Source organism: Sarcophilus harrisii, chromosome 4, assembly GCF_902635505.1.
Source record: "Sarcophilus harrisii chromosome 4, mSarHar1.11, whole genome shotgun sequence".
Taxonomy (NCBI): domain Eukaryota; kingdom Metazoa; phylum Chordata; class Mammalia; order Dasyuromorphia; family Dasyuridae; genus Sarcophilus; species Sarcophilus harrisii.
Window position 1 is genome coordinate 84,753,528 of NC_045429.1, and position 13,949 is coordinate 84,767,476.

At 34.9% G+C, this 13,949-nt stretch overlaps 1 pseudogene; it reads left to right on the forward strand.

The window, feature by feature from the left end:
* The first annotated feature begins 9,895 nt into the window (after positions 1 to 9,895).
* LOC100933055 lies at positions 9,896 to 10,839 on the forward strand (annotated as a pseudogene).
* The last annotated feature ends 3,110 nt before the right edge of the window (positions 10,840 to 13,949 follow it).

Genomic DNA, 13,949 nt, shown 5'->3' on the forward strand with positions numbered 1-13,949 from the left:
AGGGTGATGCCATAAGCAAATAAGGAGAACGAGGAATAATTTACCTATCAGATCTTTGGAAGGCAGGAATTCATGACCAAAAAAGGACTTGAGAATTATGAAAGGCAAAATGGACAACTTTGATTACATTAAATTAAAAAAAAAATTTCCCAAACAAAACCAACAGAAAAAAAAAAGGCAAGTATAAAGCTGGGAAAATATTACAGCCAGTGTTTCTGATAAAGATCTCATTTATAAAATATATATAAAGAACTAAGTCAAATTTATAAAAACATAAATCATTCCCCAGTTGATAAATGGTCAAAGGACATGAACAGACAATTTTCAGATGTTGAAACCATCTATAATCATATGAAAATATGTTCTAAATCACTATTGACTAAATAAATGCAAATTAAAATAACTCCAAGATACTACTTCACATCTCTCAGATTGGCTAAGATGATAGGAAAGATAATAATGAGTGTTGGAGGCATTGTGGGAAAACTGAGATACTAATGCATTGTTGGTAGAGATGTGAAATGATCCAACTATTCTGGAAAGCAATTTGGAACTATGCCTAAAGTGCTATAAAACTGTACATACCCTTTGATGCAGCAATACTTCTACTGGGTCTGTAACCCAAGGAAATTATAAAAGAGGGAAAAGGACCCACATGTGCAAAAATGTTTATAGCAATTCTTTTTGAGATGGCAAGGAATTGGAAAAATAAGTATGTGTCCATCAATTGAATGGCTGAATAAGTTGTGGTATATGAAGTTAGTGGAATAATATTGTTCTATAAAAATGATGAATAAGCTGATTTTGGAAAAGCCTGGAAAGATTTACATGAACTGATGTTGAGAGAAACAAGCAAAACCAGGAATACATTATACATAATAACAGCAAGAATGTGTGATGAGCAACTATGAAAGACCTAGTTCTTCTCAATGGTTCAGTGATCCAAGGTAATCCCAATAGACTCTGGATAGAAAATGCCATCTGGATCCAGAAGAAGGACTATGGAGATTGAATGTAAATCAACACATATTATGTTCATTTCTTTTTTCCTGTTTTTTTTTCCTCTTCCATGTTTTTTCCCTTTTGTTCTGATTTTTCTCTTCCAACATGATTCATAAAGCAATGTGCATTAAAATAAAGGGAAAAAAGTAATATATAAAACAAAGAAAAGAAAGATGTCTATTTATAAAAATAAGAATAGTATGCTTGTTTGAGAAAATTGTATATTCTTAGCCACAAGAGACAGATAAGAGAATTATCATCTGAATAATATAATTTCACTGACTCCACAAAATCTAACCATTGGGTCAGACTAAGAGAATTTTCCTAGGACTCTGGAATATTCTACTTTCAACTGTCAAATTTGTTTTTTTTCTTTTTGTACTGACCAGAAACAAAAAAGTGACACTGAGAGACATCAGCTGCTACAGCTAGCATTTAGTTCCCTAGGAATTGTTTATAGCAAAATGGCTAATCAGAACAAGATGGACTCAGCATGACTTGACTTGGGGCTATTTCTAAGGAAGGGAGAATCTCTGTATTTCTATTAGGGAAGTTTAAGGTGTAAAAATGTGAGGTTTGCTAAAGAATGTTAGAGGAGGAAGAAGAGAAGGCTCAGTAGAAGCTCACAACCTCAGAAAGCTTGCTAAAGTCAGTTTCTGGGATTCATCAGGGAGTGGGGGTGTGTGGGAGAATATTTTTGTTTACTTATCCCACACTTGTACATAATTTATTCCTGATAAATGCTTGTTAAAGTGAAATTTAGTGAGCTTTATAGAGAAAAGGATTATTTATTTTGAAAGATTTGTTACAAAGTTTTTCCTTATATCATAATGTCTAAATCTACCCTTTTGAAATTTCTACTCATTGCTCCTTGATCAAGTGATCAGGGTCATGGAGAACAAGTCAATTCTCTTTCTAAGCTGTAAGCTCTTCAATTATTTGAAGATCCTCTGATGTTAGTCCCTGAGGTATGTTTTCCCTCAGCTTTTTCTTTTTCATGCTAAACATTTTCAGTTTCTTCAGTTAAACCTCTTGTGGCATAGCCTCTAGGCCTCTCCCCATCTTGCATGCCTTCTTATGGATTCCCTCTTACTTCTTAAAATATGGTACCAAAACTGAAAAATGCTGCTCCAAATGTAGCCTGAACAGGGGCAGATTATTCCAAAACAGTTACCTACCTAGATATCATTTCTTTTTTAATGAAACTTAGAATGTCATTAGCTCTTAAAAAAATCTAATTGTTTTAAATGTATTTTAAATGTTTTCATAAAGCCTTTTGTTAATAGATAACAATCATTTCTGGATATAATTCTCCTTCCATTCCTGGAAATCAGCTTTCCCTTGTAACAAAATAAACAAAAAAAAGGAGAACCAAATTAACCAACATATCAACTCTCTGACAGTCTATGCATACTATAAGATCTCTTTAACCCTACCCATTTCTACAACATAAGGAAGTTGCATTAGCTTTTTTAAAAGAATGGTATTTTGCACTGTTGACTCATATTGAATTTACAATCCAGTAAGATCCCTTGATTCTCCTCCATCCTCACCAGGTAGTGTGCAGCTATGTCTGCTTTATACTGTGATTGCAAAGGTAATTTTTAAGAGCAAGTATAGAAATATGGGTATCCTACTTAAATAATATTGCTCAATTAATTCTAGCTTGTTAAGATCTTTTTGTTTAGTGGATCTAAAATCCTGTGCTTTACTTAGGTTTTGGTCAAGAGTGAATGTGTGCTGGACAAGCATATATTCTATGTCTTCATCAGAGTTAATATATATATATATATATGTTATATATTATATATATTAAATAGTACAGATCCAAGTACTTATTCTTGGAGCTCATTAAAAGCACTTACCATCTAAATTTGTATTAACTCAAAAATGATTATTCTTTGAGTCTGATCATTCAACTAATTCTGTAACCAACTATACCGTCAACTATACTAGCATCTTTTTGTTGTCTACAAGGACAGCATAAGAAATTCTCAAATGATTGGCTAAAATAGAGAGGTATGCTGTACTTATATTCTCCTGATTTATCAATTCAACCATCCTATTTTTAAATATCTTATCCCCCAAATTCCACATGCTCAATGAAAAATATCAAGTAAATTTGGCGATATTTATTCTTGATAACCTTGTTTCCTCCCTGGGAAGAGGAGAGGGGAAACAGAGCTCTTAAATTGATAGATGAGGTACTATTATTGTTGCTCACCCATTCTTGAAGGGGACCAATGACATCAGGATGGGGATGTCTTAACTTGCAAGTGAATTAGATTTAAGTGAGATAAGGTTGTACAAATTCATTAGTCTCTCTTCCCAGAGTCATCTGAGTCCAGTGACAAGACATAAGTCAGAATGACTGATGAAGTAGAAGGAGTGGTAGATTCTGATCTTTTTAAGTTAAAGTGTTTCCCAGGTCTCTTAGTATGTCTGAAACAATACTCATTCAGTGATTAAAGGCTAGGTAAGAATTGGCGCAGAAGATGGCATAGTTTGACTTCATAAAGCATGTGAGATAATTGCTGTAGACAGTTTGATTTTAGCAAAGTATTTGATGAAGTATCTCTGCTTGAGAAGTATATGAAGAGAAGTAAATTAGTGGTGACAAAGTCAAATAGAAATGGGGGCCACTAAATCATACATAAGGATCCTTGTGGGTTGTATATTGACTTAGAAAACCGCATTTGTGTTGGACTTTTCTGGGCTGAATGATAATGTGGTTAGATGGATCGAGAGCTATCTCAATGATTGGACACAAAGAATGATCACAAATGGTTCTATATTAGTGGTTCTGAAGGAATTTAGTGTAGTATTGCAATGAACTATGCTTGGTTTTGTGTTGTTTAAAATTCACATCAGTCATATCAGTAACTTTGATAAAGGTACAGATAAGCTAACATATTTTACAACAGAGTCAAGATTCAAAAAGGTCAAGACAGTTGTCTAGATGGAACAAATCTAATAAGATGAAATTCAATAGGTATGGATGTAAGAAAATCAACATCACAAATATAAGAAGAGGCATGATTTGCCTGAAAAAGACTTAAATCTTTTTAATGCACCATAAAGTCAATGTCAGCAAGGTCTGGCCACCAAGAAAACCAAACCCAAACCCAAAACTTGTGGAATCTTAGCTTCATTGAGAGGGATAATATTGACAATAACTGCACTTCAAGAACGTCACTTTGGCAGTTGTGTGGAGGATATTGGAATGGGGAAAAGCTTCCCTATACTCCCCAAAAAAGACTATTGGAATAGTCAAAGAAACAAATGATACTGTGAACTACAGTGGTGATTAAATTGAGAAAAGGCATTGCATATGAACAGTGTTGAGGAGGTACAATCTACAAATGATTATTGAATCATATTGTATATTGAATAAAAAAGAGGATGACATCAAGCTTTTGAATATGGATGAGAGGAAATATGTTGGTGTTTGAATACAGAAAGAGAGAGAGATCAATAGTTCCAACTACAATGGTGTGATGAAGGATGGAGATGGATAAAATTAAATTAGCTTTGATATTTAGAAGATGCTTGTAAATTTAAAAAAATGCAGTTTCAGTTTAGTGATCAGATGGTAAAGAAGATTATAGGGAGTTAAAGAGATTGTAGATTCCTTTTTCAAGGAGTTAGTTTGAGAAAGGTAGGATATAAAACTCCAGCTAGCAAGGACAGTAGGATGTAGTGAGAGGATTTTTTTTTCTTTTTAGGATAGAGGAAGCTTGGACATGTTTTAAGTAGCAGGGTAGGAACTAATAGTGTATGATTGGATATAAGACAGAGGAAAAAGACAATAGTGGGGATCATTTGATGAAGAACAAATGAGGAGCACTAAACAAGGACTCATAGAGGCATTGAACCTTGTGGGAAAAAAGGGTCATTTCTTCAGGAGACACTAGAGTAAAAGAGAAAATGCTGGGATACGATGTCAAAGGATGGTGAGATGAGGCTAATAAGGAAGGTATGGAATTCTCAAATAGCTCCAATTTTGGGATGTCATTGGAATCTTGTAGATAGAGTTTATAATAGTCAGTGTTGTGAATTTGGATAATCAATTAAGAAGAAGTAAAAGGATTTTTTTTTTTTTTTTTTTTTTTTTTTTTTTTTGCTGTAGTGAAGACTCACAACATTAGATATCATCAGTTAGCTGTGGATCTGGTAAGTGTGATCAGGGAACTTTCTCCAAATCTATTCATTATTAATGAAATAGTAAAGATGGAGTACATTATGGAGTCTCACTTGAAACAGCTTGCTTTTTCTTGCTAATATTTTCAAGACTATATAGTATGAGGTGATTCACCCTCAATGAAACTCTTTATTTTTTATTTTTTTCTTAAATAACTTTTTATTGACACAACCTATGCCAGGGTAGTTTTTTACAACATTATCCCTTGCACTCACTTCTGTTCTGATTTTTCCCCTCCCTCCCTTCGCCCTCTCCCCAAAGATGGCAAGCAGTCCTATACATGTTAAATAGATTGCAGTGGATCTTGGATATATTATATGTGTACAGAACCGAACAGTTTTCTTGTTGCTCAAGGAGAATTGATTTAGAAGGTATAAATAACCTGGGAAGAAGAACAAAAATGCAAGCAGTTTACATTCATTTCCTAGTGTTTTTTCTTTGGGTGTAGCCACTTCTGTCCATCCTTGATCAATTGAAACTCAGTTAGATCTTGTCTTTGTTGAAGAAATCCACTTCCATCAGAATACATCCTCATACAGTATCGCTGTTGAGGTATATAATGATTTCCTGGTTCTGCTCATTTCGCTCAGCATCAGTTCATGTAAGTCTCGCCAATCCTCTCTGTATTCGTCCTGTTGGTCATTTCTTACAGAACAATAATATTCAATGGAACTCTTTAAGAAAAAGGATGAAAGAATTCTTGATGTGTACATTATAGAAATAATTTGTTTTCAGTTTGAATTCCAAGAGCTGCAGGTATGGAACAGAGATCCTTCCTTCTAGTTCATATTAGGTTGAATAAAAGGCATTTCATAGTGTAATTTTGGTACCAAATACCACTATTATGGATATCTTTTATATTTTATTAGAGTACACAAAACTACTTTCTCCAAGATGGTCCATTTCCTCTCTCTTTAGGAGAAACCTCTGACCTATTAGTTAACTCAAAATTTTTACCTTCTTCCTTTCCTTCCTTACCCCTAACCCTTCCCCCATTTTTATAACTTTCCAACCTTTTCTTGTTATTTTGCCTCTTCAATTGCCTTCTCTTCTTTGCTTCTTTTTAAAACTATTTTAATTATTTCTTCTGTTCTTCCAAGGTATTTGGTACCAACTTATAAAAGGAGAGACATCTTTTGCTAATTGTCTCTTTCTATCTCTCATTTTTTCTTTTTGTTTTTGTTGAGCATCTCAAACTTCTTCTTGGACTTTCAGAGAGAGGAAATGATATTTCTTCTTTCTTCAGTATGTGTGTTCCCATAGCAGTAAGAACATATACTCAGTAGGTGATCCTGAAATCAAACCTCAAATATTTTTCTTTCTTCCTTTGTGTTTCCTTTCCTGAGCACAGCTCACTGAACAGTGATCCTGAGATGAGTAGTTTTTAGCCTTGGTGGAAAGCCAGACTTGGGATCTCATTTTCTAATAGAAGGAAATGATCTCTGAAACAATTTCTGAAAAAAAAAAAACCTGCCTTCTAGGAGATTGAGATCAAGTCATTCCCTGCTTGGCAGGCAATATAGACTCTGAATGAATGTTTTGGATAATGCAGAATTGAGGTGAAAGTGAAACATCTTTTCATCAATCCCTAGAGTATTTTGTAGGAATCAACTACATGGAAAATTTAAGGTATGATGGGTTATTGTATCATGTTTTATATTCCTCATTGTTAGCTTGTTCTATATCTTTTATATTTTAAGCATTCATTTGTGGTGGAGGAAATAAATGTCTTTCCTATATTTAGTTTATTTTATACAGAGCAATTTTGTAGAAACAACCTTATTAATCCCCATATGTGAACTATACTTACGTTTTAAGAGATTTCTTCTTTAGAACTGGAATGGGATTATAATTAACCAAAGAGTACATGAAAAGTCTGTCACCCCTCTTTTGGTGAATAAACTTCCAGATCTGATCCTAGAACTGGAGCAGTTTAGTGAGCAAGATTACTCTAGTTTTCCATATCCACATGGCCCAACTTCTCTGGTCTTCTTACCACTAGTACTGGCAGAAACATAAACACTAAATACTCCCTGTAGGTTATTCTAAAATCTTTTTGTCCTTGTGCTTGATTTAAGTCAGCTAGTTATTCCTTTGTTTTCTTTTTGGTAGATTGCTTGACTAATTTGTGTGGTAAACAGCCTATTTATTGGTCTATTTTTTTACACTTAGAGTTTGGGGGTTCTTGAGGAAAATTTAATTTAGGGAAAGAGCTTTACTTTTTCTACACATTTTATCAGTTGTCTTCAACCTGAAATTGGCACGTTCCTGTCATTTCTGAAAGCAGACAAAAATAAACAAAAGTTTAATTCTAACCCACAATGTTTATCAACTATATTCTTTTGATGCTGTTCTAGTGGCAGTGTAAAGAGTTGTAGGAATCCCCTTTTGGTTGGAGGCACAGGTCTTATGTGAGTGAATTCATAAACCCGAAATATTAATGGCAAAAAAAGAAGTTTTATTGGCACTGAGAAGTCAGATTTGCTACAAAGATTGACTTTCCAGTGACAAAGTCCTGTTAGGGAAACGAAGGTCCTAGAAGAGAAATCCTGGAAGAGAAATAGAGGTTAGTACTGAGAAAGGAAGGGCTCTTTACAGTAGGCAGGAGTCCTGGTAGGCAGCTATGCCAAGAGGCAAAACATACTCTTTAGGACTGTGGCAAAAATATGAGTTCAGAATCATCCTTTATAGAAGTGTGAGGCTCAGGTTTCAAGTTGAAAAGAAAGCAAATGTTCCCAGGCCTAGATACTTATCAATATCAGGCCCAAATTCCCAATTGAAGGCTTCCTGAATGAGGATCCAGCTACCAATGGGGGATGCAGTGGGATGTGTGTGATCTGCCTTAGAAAAGTCCAGCTGAATGACGCCACTTAACTTGTCTGGGGAGATATGCTTCCCACGAGGGCCTGAGACTCCAAACCTCCCTTCTTTATAGATTAAAGGTTAATTGGGCCAGCACATTAAAGGGCTGAGCAAAGAAACTGATGAGAGACTTAAATGCCTCTTCTGACTATAGTCCTCTTCTCCATCTGAAAGTTTGCCTCCATGATATCTCACAAGAGCAACTGCTACAAACATCTAGAAGTGATAGTGCTGCTTGCATTCCTGTTTGCGGACCATGCTGTGGGAGGAAAATAACAGCAAAAAACAAAAACAAACAAACAAAAAAAAACAGGGAATTGTTAAGGGACAGGCCAATTCTCTGAGAGCCTCCACAGCTGTGGATCATAGCATCCGAAAGAGTTGCAAAATAGCCTTTGCTGACACAGGTGTTGTGGACTAGGAATGAGATAAATTGGAGGCAGAGGGAAGAGGGGAGAGGTCAGACAATACAGCCTCTCAGTAGGGAGATCAGAGAACAGCAACTGCCTCTCAGTCTCTTTGTATCGTCCTCTCTCATGAGGAGATCCATTCTGCAGCCTGCTTGAAGAGAATTATGATTTTTCAAATACTTGGACAAAGCTATCAAATACCCCCTTGTCTTCTCTTTTCCAAGCTAAACATGCCAGTTACCTCAACCAATTATCATAATGACATAGACTCAAGGCTCTTCACTAATCTACCTGACTTTCTCTAGATATTCTCCAACTAATCACTATTCTTTTCTGTCATTTTAGTCAATCTGAAAGGTATGAGGTAGTACTTCAGAGTTGTCTTAATTTGCATTTCTCTATTCAAGAGTGATTTAGAACAATATATGACTATAGATGGTTTTAATTTTGTCATCTGAAAATTGTCCATTCATATCCTTTGACCACATCAATTGGGGAATGACTGATATCATAAATTTGACATGGTTCTTTATTTAATTTAGAAGTAAGACCTTTATCAGAAACACTGGCTGTCAAGATTTTTTCCCCAACTTTGTATTTCCTTTTTATTTTTGTTTCTGTTGGTTTTGTTTGTGCAATTTTTTTTAATTTAATGTAATCAAAGTTGTCCATTTTGCATTTCATACTGTTCTCTAGTTCTTCTTTGGTCATATATTCCTCCCTTGTCCAAAGATTTAAAAGGTAAATTCTCACATATTTTCCTAATTTACTTATGGTATTACCTTTTATACCCAAATAATGTACTCATTTTGACCTAATTTTGGTATGGCATATGAGATATAAATCTATACCAAATTTTATTGTTTTCCAGTTTTTCTAGCAATTTTTGTATAATAGTGAGTTCTTATTCCAACAACTAGAGTTTGGGAGTTTATCAAATACTTTAGCATTGTAGTAATCAATTACTATGCCATTTCTACTGGTCCACCATTCAGTTTCTTAGCCTGTAGCAAATGCTTTTGATGACTGCTGCTTTGTAATATAGTTTAGCTAGGTTACCATCCTTTGTATTTTTTTTTCATTAATTCCCTTTATATTCTTGACATTTTGTTCTTCCACAGGAATTTTGTTATTTTTTCTCTAGTTCTATAAAATAATTTTTGGCCTTTTGATTGGTATGGCACTGGATAAATTGATCAAGTTAGGTAGAATTGTCATTTTTATTATATTAACTCAGCCTCCCCATGAGCACTTGATATTTTCCAGTTGTTTAGCTCAGACTTTATTTGTATGTGAAGTGTTTTGTAATTGTGTTCATATAGTTCCTAGGTTTGTCTTGGCAGGTAGATTCCCAAAAAAATTTATTTTGTCTACAATTCTTGTTTTTTTTTTTTTTCTGGAAGTTATCTGAAAAGCTGATATGGCATCGGGAGTGGAGACTGACTCGCCCAGAGACCTTATAGGACTAGTAGGATGAGGAGGAACAGTCCCTAACTGGGGCTGAGGCGCAGGCAGCCCAGAAGCAATAACAGAGACTGAGGAAGTTTCAGTAGCAGCACATGAAAAGAAATGAGGCCCGAAAATTAAATCATCAGGAGGTTGTAGAGGAAGATAAAAGGCTCAAGCTGCTAGCTAACTGGGAGGCTAAGAAGGCTCCTTTGGAATGGGAGATACAGGTTGAAGAAAAGAAGAAGGAATGTGCTGCAAGAGGAGAAGACTATGAATGAGTGAAACTATTGGACATCAGTGCTGAAGATACAGAAAGATGGGAAAGAAAGAAGAAGAACCCAGACTATGTAGCTGCTCAGTTATATCAGTATCACCTGTTAACCAAGCAGATCAAACCTGTTATAGAAGCATATGAAAAACTGAGATAAAAATACGGAGAACAATTCTACCCAACATCCAATAGTCTTCTTCATGGAACAAATGTACCTTCTACAGAAGAAATTGATAGGATGGTTATAGATGTAGACAAACAAATTGAGAAATGAGAAAAATACAATCAGAGACGTCCTTATAACAATGACTCATATTGACTAAATCAATGAAAGAAATGCCAAATTCAACAAGAAAGCATCGATTTTATGGAAAGTATACAGCTGAAATCAAACAGAATTTGGAAAGAGGAATAGCTCTTTAAACTTCAGGAAATGTTGAACTTGGTTGTAAATTGAGTCTTCAAGTAAATTGTCATCAGTGAACTCTACAAATAAAGGATTTCTACTCTTAAATTTAACACTCAAATGCATTTTTAAGTCTGTATATTTTCATACTTCAGAGTACAGCTATTTTAGGAAAAATACAGTCTTGGTAAGGAGACTTTTCTCATCTCTCCCAAACAGGATGCAAAATGGATCTCCTCATGTAAGAAGATGATACAAAGAGACTGAGAGGCAGTTGCTGTTCTCTGACCTCTCTGAGAGGCTGTTGTGTTGTCTGACCTCTCTCCTCTTCCCTCTGTCTCCAGTTTATTTCATTCCCAGTCTGCAACACCTGTGTCAGCAAAGTCTCCTTTGCAACTCCTTCAGATGTTATGATCCACAACTGTGGAGGCTCTCGGAGAATTGACCTGCCCCTTAACAAAAGGGGATACAGCTTCCAGAGTGATTATTTTACAGATTAAGGAGGACATCGTTTTCAGAGTTTATCCCCATCACTTTCACCTTGTTTTTCTTAGTATCAAATGTTTATTTGAAAACTATTTGCCAAATTTGAGTAGAAGAGGAGAAGACTATGATTCTAGATAAACTGAATTTTCTGGTTTTGAATGTGGTCAATTTTATCTAAAGAGCGTCAGTCAGCTCTGATGTAATTCAATTTATCAGTCATAAAAAATGGATTTGTCCATAGATAGACCTATGAGACAAAAGTACATTTTAGGGTTCTGTAAAGATGATTGCTATTCTGAATTCATCGGACAAGTCTGGTGTGGAAGAGACTACTTTGTGGATTTTGGACACAAGACTGACGGAGTCAAATTAATTACATTAGTATAATAAGTGTAGTGACTCATTTTCTTTCTTTCTTTCTTTTTTACCAAAAAAAAAAAAATCTATATAATTTTTTACTTTTCTTTTTTTAAAAAAAGTATTTTATTCAAAAAACAAAATAAGAAAAAAAGAAAATAAGAAAAGGAATGCAAAACAAACTAAAACAAAAGAGACCATTGTCATGTGCCCAGCATAACATCAGGGAGGATTCAAAATATATAACAATGAATTACCAGTTCAAAAAAGTATAAATATATGTAAATATACATACATATATATATTCATAGAAGAAATTTTATTCATGAGTGTCCATTTTTTCTTTAATTCCTTGAAAACTGTTCTTTTGTTCTCTGCTGTACCACCTTTTTTACTTTAATCTCCTCCCCTTCTCCCACCTTTTTTTTCCCTCCACCTCCTCCAGGCAGAGACTCATTTTCTTAGAGAAAGGACAGGATCCAGGGTAAGCATTCTGGTGTGTTGGGTTATTTCTTCTCTGATTTTATTAGCTCAGGTCCCTACTGGTTGTATTCCCCCATTCTTAGCCACCAGTAGTATAACAGCTGCATTCAACTATTTTACATAAATTAGGTTTTACAAAAGGATATTTTCACTTTGAAGATACAACAATGACAAAAATACAAGTCTTTACCCTTAACACCAGAGGGATATACACCTCCCCTTCTAAGATCTACATCTTGGTGAAGAATGGTCTCCTGTTTAGCTCAGTTTCTACAAAACATTGGTTCCATCAAGTACATTTCCAGATGCAGCATTACTGCTGAAATGTTTGTCCTTCCTTCTTGAAGAGGACCATAGTATCAGGGAGGTGATGCTGACATGCAAATGAATTGGATTTAAGTGAGGGAGGGCTTTGTAAAGTCACCTACCTCATTTTCTTCTCTTGAACATATATAGGGACAATTGAATACAGTGTGAAACTTTGGCCTTTTTAAGCGGAGGTCTTTAACAGGTTTTATTCTTTGTCTCAGCTACTACAGGACAGGGTTGTGGAAATCAGCCCTTATTTCTTGGGTAATCAATATTGGATTGGTTGGAAAACTCAGATTTAGGACCTCAGGATATTGGGATATCTAGTGGCTCACTCTTTTGACCTTTTGAAATTCAGAGTATCAGTCTCCAAACCCTTCACTTAAAATGGTAGAGAACAGAGAGATAATGAACTGAGGCCCATTTCCTGAGGCCACCTAAGTTCCCAAAGTTTCCTGTGCAATATTATTTCTCATTGGATGTCATACATGAAGGAATCAAATTAAGAAAAAATAGCCATAAATGAGTGACTGAGGCCTTTTGAAAGCATCCCCAGTTCTGCTTATATAGCAAAAGAAAAAAAGGCTTCTCCTAACTATATGGTTAGCAGAATAGAATCAGTTACAAGATGTCTAGACATACTCTAAGACTCCCAAGTCATTTCTATTGTATATCATCATTAACCTCCCAGAAGCAAGTTCCACAGTCTCTTCTATATGATAAATTTACTTCAGCTGAGAATGTGGGTAAAATATCATAATGCAGCAATCCCTGTTATATCACCATCTCTACAGAGAGAAGTTAAAAAGGGGAACAATTTCCCCATGTCTTTTGAAAACTCTTTAGCACAATCCATTTCTACTCACAACTTACAGTGTCCCCAAATTCTCAATTCTGTAATAAGATAAAACATGGTTACCAAGTGGAAGTGAAATGTTAATATTTGAGATTTATGAAACAGAATAGTAGTCACTTAGCTTTTGTTATACTCTGTAGAATCATTTCCCCCCCTAAAAACCATTTAATCCCCTTGTAAGAAACAAAATATTTTATCAAGAACTCCACTGACTTTCTGATAAATGTAGGAAAGCTTTATTTTACATTCTTAAGAATAGGTGCCTAGGCTAGTAAACACACCTTTAAAACTCCGAAGGCAGCATTTTATTTTCTATACTGAAGCACAAAACCCTCCCTGATTTCTCATTAATTGGATGTAACAAAAATTTCACTACATGAATCTCCACTCCTCAAGCCAATCCCTGTCCCCAAGAAGTTTACATTCTAGAAGGGCAAAAGTAAAAGAGAAAGGCTAAGGGCAAAAATTATTTTCAAATCTCCAGCTACCATCCCAGATTATAAAAGTCAGTTCCTGCCTCAAAGGAGTTTACATTCTTTTGGGAAAAGATAAAACTCCACCCTTGATTATTTTTTGATGTCCTTGTGGATTTCATTTTTCTAATTTGTTTCATATCTTCTGTTTATTTTTCTTAACTGTGGAAACCAAATAAATGTCCACTCATTTCTCACCCCCATTTAGCCACTCCTTGTAATGTTTCATTCACCTAAGTCAAAGGTAAACTCAAGATATTCTTTCTATTAATTGAATTACTCAAAAATTTCCTTCTTTTTGCAGTCTGATAATTATCCTAATCAGATCAATTCATGGTTTAATCAAGGACCTTTTCCAATTTTTGGCCTTACCCACACTAATTC